This window comes from Salmo trutta, chromosome 23, assembly GCF_901001165.1.
Source record: "Salmo trutta chromosome 23, fSalTru1.1, whole genome shotgun sequence".
In the NCBI taxonomy this organism is placed as follows: Eukaryota; Metazoa; Chordata; class Actinopteri; order Salmoniformes; family Salmonidae; genus Salmo; species Salmo trutta.
In genome coordinates this window covers 2,687,696-2,693,733 of record NC_042979.1, presented here as the reverse complement: position 1 = coordinate 2,693,733, position 6,038 = coordinate 2,687,696, and positions in this window count along the sequence as shown.

The following is a 6,038-nucleotide window of genomic DNA, read 5'->3' as shown; positions in this document are numbered from 1 at the left end:
TGATTTCTTTTTTTCGTCAACCGTTCCATCGCATCTTAAAATTCTTACTGCGCCAGCACTAGGACCGGGGAGGCTGCTGCTGCACTAGTGACTGTTAGACTTTCTTCAGCAAAGATGGCGGACAGAAATACTAGGAGAGAGGGGTACCCCTACACAGAACTGATCTGGATCAAAGATGGCGGACAGAAATACTAGGAGAGAGGGGTACCCCTACACAGAACTGAATTGGATGAAAGAGACATTTGGAAGCCAGCCTTCTTCGATTTGCATTGAAATCCCCGTTTGCTTTGGATGACAAAATAAAGACTAATGAAACAGGAACTTCACCCACGACATTTGTCAAAACATACCAACTTTAGTTAATATATCAGAGAGACTCTGTAGAGGTGCAAGAGGAGAGTTTTTTTTTCAAACATTTTTTCTAATTAGCTTTTTTACCATGCAAAGCAATACTTTTTGGAGGCGCTGGAAGATGGCGGCGAGTGTAGACGAGATTTCAGCTTGCTCCGAGTAACCTTAACTTTTATGCCTCTCAAACTTACTTAAATGTAACGGAACTTGGCTTATAGTAAACACAATAGAGAACTACACTTAGTTGACCGATAATTTGATTCATAACTTTGAGAAATGGAAGGAAAAAATGTGCGAAAGAGCAAAGGGAGGAGAAGGCAGTTGCTAGCTGAGCACTCATACGTTGGAGAAAAACCGCCACCTGACTCCTCAGGAGAAGAAATGGAGGATTCTGGACATTCGGTTGATTCTGAAAATGCAGTCAATAGTCCTGCACCCAAGAAGACACATAAAGAATTGTCTTTGCGCGAACTACAGATCAACATAATCAATGCTGTAAACGAAAGAGCCGACGGTCTGGAGAAAATGATACGCGAAAACACATCAAAAATAGTTGACCTCGAGACCTCTCTGAATCATGCATACAAGAGTATCGAAGAGCTTAAACTTGCAAACACTGCTACATCTGAGAAATGCACTGCTCAGGAGAAGACCATCGCAGACATGCAAGAGCGCTTATCGGAAGCAGAGCGATACCTGAGAAGGTGGGGGCTACGGCTTTACGGTGTCCCCGAGGACCAGGATGAGAATGTGAAGCGCTTAGTAAGAGACATCTGTAACCGTGTGGCACCGGACTTTCCCGATGGATATATGGATATGGCTGTGGATGTCGCTCATCGTATTGGGAAGAAACAAGATGCCATCGTCAGCCGATCGATCATCATCCAGTTTGCTTTTCGCACAGCGAGAGATGCAGTTTGGAAGAAAGCAAAGGAAAGCGCCTTTCTGAAAGAAAGAAAACTTAGATTCGGTGAGGACTTGACTGCAGCAGACAAGGCAGCAAAGGCAAAATTGTGGCCTCTCGTACAACAGGCCCGAAATCAAGGAAACGGTGGATACTACAGGGGAATCAGAGCTTTTTTCGCCAACGGTAAAGAAATACGACCGGGGTGATTTGATTTGTTCTGTCGGTAGGTTTACAAGGTAGTTCCTTCCCCACTGCAAACTGAACGTTCTACTATTTTACAAGTTAAGAATTCTGTTAATACATATGAATCCTACAGACGAAGAACCGTATATGTGACATTTTTCAAAAAAAAGAGATATACATGAAAAATCATTATTGGACACCCTTTTTCTATAGTGAACCGGTTTCACAAGCTTTCCACGCGCTAATTAACAATATTTTTTAATTTAAAGATAGGCTCTCGTGGAATAACCGTTTATGTGCACCACTCAGAATGGACGGACAAGCGCACAACTTTTCTGTTGCTGATGAAAATCGCCGAAATGTGGGAAAGAAACGTAAAACAAAACTAAAAGAATGGAAAGACAGGCAAAGGAAGATCTTACGGAATGCGGGAAAACCCTATACAAATCGTAAGGGTCAAGAAAAAACAGTGAAAAGCTGTCCAAAAGAGGTATGTGGAAGAACCGTATATCAAACAATCAAGCTAGCTAGCTATAGAGTACAGTAACTAACATGTATGTTCTGGGTTGTCTAATTTGTAACTATAGAGAAAATATATTAGCTAAAGTTCGTTGGCTACTAATTTATACACTATCGTTACAAATGTTATTGCTAGATTATAGAAGAAACATAGCTAGCTACTTTTTGTCCATCCACCGGATGATTCGACATGGCTATAGTAGCTAGCTAGTTATATGTAACGTTACACTGTATCCTGCAGGGAAGAGCGTGTTCCACGACGTGCAGAAAGAATTAATTAACTACATATTGCATTTAAGTTATTTACATGAAGGGCATCTGTACTTGAAAGTACTTAAAACATCATATCAGGTGTTAAAAAAGGACATTTTACAAGTGTCATGCAAAATGTCACATATACTGTTCTTCCACAAACTGAAATCATCGCTGGAGATATACTGTTCTTCCACATTCTAAAAATTAAAACAGCAATAAAATAAGTATTTTTTGAAATAACAAAATAATATCAATTGTTGTTGGAAGATATGAGTATGGTGAATTATTTGTCAACCATAAAACACCTAATGTGGTACACACAATTAATAATATAAAAATAACTGATTATCTTAAAATGGAAAAATTGTCACATATATGGTTCTTCGTCTGTAGGATTCATATATGAAGCAACTTTTTATAGAGAGGGTAAAGTTGAGATTGCATAGGATTTTTCTTTCTATTCTATAGATATGGACTTGAAGTTTATGTCAATCAATGCCAGGGGGATACGTAACCTGTTGAAGAGAAAAGCTTTTTTTTTGTTTTGTAAGGACTGCAACGCAGATCTTGTTTTAGTTCAAGAAACACATTCATGCAAAGAGGACTATAATTATTGGAAAAATCAGTGGGGCAGTGACATTTTTTTGGCCCACGGGACAAATTATTCAGCTGGGGTTGCAATTTTAGCACACAATTTCAAAGGGAAATTTTTGTTTACTCAAATGGACTCCAATGGACATTGGCTAGTAGCGGTCATCAACCACATGGACAGATTATTTGTGTTGTGTAATGTATATGGATACTGTTCTAGTCCTCCAAATAACTTACTTCTAGAGGAAATTGAAGAAATTCTTAAAAATCTTCTGAGAAAATATACATCCAGTCAGATAATAGTTGCTGGAGATTTTAATATGGTTTATTCTAATGAGACTGATAGATTGCCTTATAGGCCTAACATTGGTGTGAACAAGTTGGTGAATTTCTGCCAAAGCCTGGACTTAATTGACATATGGAGAGTAAAAAACCCTGGAGAGATACAATACACATGGAGTAATAGAGATCGTTCCTTACAATCAAGAATTGATTTGTGGGTGATAACCTCTAGTCTTGTGCCCAACACTGTAGAGGTAAAAATACTGCCTGCAGTCCTGACGGATCATAAAGTCATATGGTTGACTGTAAGAATATGCAGTAATGATGGTAAGAAATACTCTGGTGGTTACTGGAAACTAAATAACTCATTGTTATTGCATGATGATTTAAAAAATGTGATTAAGAATCTAATTTCTGTTTACTGGAGTTTAGCTACATCTAATGCAGAATATGGGAAATATTGGGAACTGCTGAAATTTAAAATCCGCTCAGCCTGTATTACTTATGGAAAACGGCTTGCTTTAAGAAGGAGATGTGAGGTAGCTGAACTCTCTAAGACAATTGCCGATATCACAGAGATTGAGCATCTTGATCTTAATGAGAAAGCTAAATTGAATGATTTACAGAATCAACTAGATACATTGTATGAGGAAAAGGCTAGAGGAGCTTTCATAAGATCTAGAAAACAATGGCTTGAAAAAGGTGAAAAGAACAGTAGATACTTTTTTAATTTGGAGAAGAGGAGAGGGGAACTCAACACACTTCGGAAACTTAAAATTAATGGGGTTACCACTAGGGATTGAGAGTTGTTATCAGAATTTACCACTACATTTTATGAGAATCTTTACTCCTTAGATAACAATTTGAGTGACTCTAAGGATCTCCGTGATTCTATAGAGAATGTTAATTCGATTAGTGAAGAACTCAATCAGTCTTGTTGCCAAGATTTATCCATTATGGATATCCAGTACGGGGTTGCTCAGTTAAAAAAAGAACAAATCTCCAGGTTGTGATGGATTAACCTCTGAATTTTACAAAACCTTCTTTGAAGAAATAGCACCTTTTTTACTTGAAACCTTTAAGGAGGCTATAAAGAAGGGAGAACTACCTGCCTCTCTGAAGCAAGGGGTTATTACTCTTATACCTAAACCACACAAGGATCTCCTAAGTATTGATAATTGGCGTCCAATCACACTCCTAAATAACGACTACAAAATTATAGCCTTAATCTTTGCAAAAAGGTTAAAGTCTTGCTTAAATGATCTGATTGATGAATGTCAATCAGGGTTTATGAAAGGGCGCCATATATCTAATAATCTGAGGCTGATATTAGACTTGGTTGAGTATCGTGATCTATTAGATGACTTCCCTGTTATCCTATTTCTGGATTTTCAGAAAGCATTTGATACAGTAAGTCACAATTTTATCTTTGATTGTCTTAAGCATTTGAAATTTGGTCGTTTCTTTGTTGATGCTATTAGAACTCTGTATAATGGTGGCAATAGCTGTATCAAACTCTGTCATGGAACATCCTCAAGATTTAACATTTACAAAGGAATACGACAAGGTTGTCCAATTTCACCTTTTTTATTTTTGTTAGTTTCTCAAATGTTATGCTCATTAGTTCATAAAAGTCCATTTGAAGGCATTACATTCCAGTCCAGAGAGATCAAGATATCCCAACTGGCGGATGACACCTCACTTTTTTTGAAAAATGTATCTCAAGCTAGATTAGCATTGGATATCGTGAAGCAGTTCTCCAAAATCTCAGGCTTGACTTTAAATCTTTCCAAATGTGAGTTGTTTGTTGTGAAAGGAGCTGTCAACCCAGCAGATTGTAACATCTCTGAAAAATATACTGTAACCTACCTCGGTGTAAAGATCACCAAAAATCTTAAGGCTATGAATGATCTTAATTTGAACCCTGTAACTGAATCTGTCAAAAAAATGTATCCTCATGGTTAGGGAGGGATTTAAGTCTTCAAGGAAGGGTGCTTTTATCCAAAGCTGAGGGGCTATCTCGTGCATCCTATCTTTTTTCATCTATTGACATTCCCAAATCCACTTGCTGTACCTTAGATAGGCTTTTGTACAACTTCATATGGAAAAACAAGCCACATAAGATAAAAAGAGATGTTATCACCAACAGGGTTTGTGATGGCGGTCTAAATGTCTTAGATTTCACTCTCTTCAATCAAATATCAAAGGTCAACTGGATTAAAAGGTACATAAAAAATCCTCATAGCTTCTGGAATATTATACATCATTTTGTTTTTCAGAAGTTCGGCGGGCTTAATTTTTTACTACAATGTCCATATATTGTGGGTAAAATTCCTGTGAAGCAGGCTTTAATGTGCTGGGCTTTGTTGTATAAACACAACTTTTCACCTCATAAATGTTTTATTTGGAACAATGGGTCAATATTACATAGAAATAAGATGTTATTTAACCATAAATGGTTCTCGAAAAACATTGTTCTTGTCAGCCAATTGGTTAACAACAGTGGGAATCTATTTACACGGAGAGAATTTATGGAAATATACAACTTTGAGGTTTCAAGCAAGGAATATGACATTGTTATTAAAGCTATACCTAGTGGGATAAAAACTTTACTTCAGAATAATGCATATTTTGGAATATCTCTGATTGTAAGCGATATTCAGTTGAATGGCATTGGTCTACTAGATACGAAATTCAACAATCGTTTAATAAGGGATATTTTCTACAGGAAGTCTATTCCCTCTGCGATATTTTGTTGGGCTTCATCGTTTGATGTAAACTGGCGCCGTGCTTGGCTCACTCCACACAGATTTATGGTGACCAATAAAGTAAAGGAGATCTCCTTTAAGATAATCCATAGATGCTATCCGTGTAATAGCTTAATTTCTAAATATATATTTGACGTTACCAGTGAATGCAGTTTTTGTGAACTAGAAACTGAATCTATTGA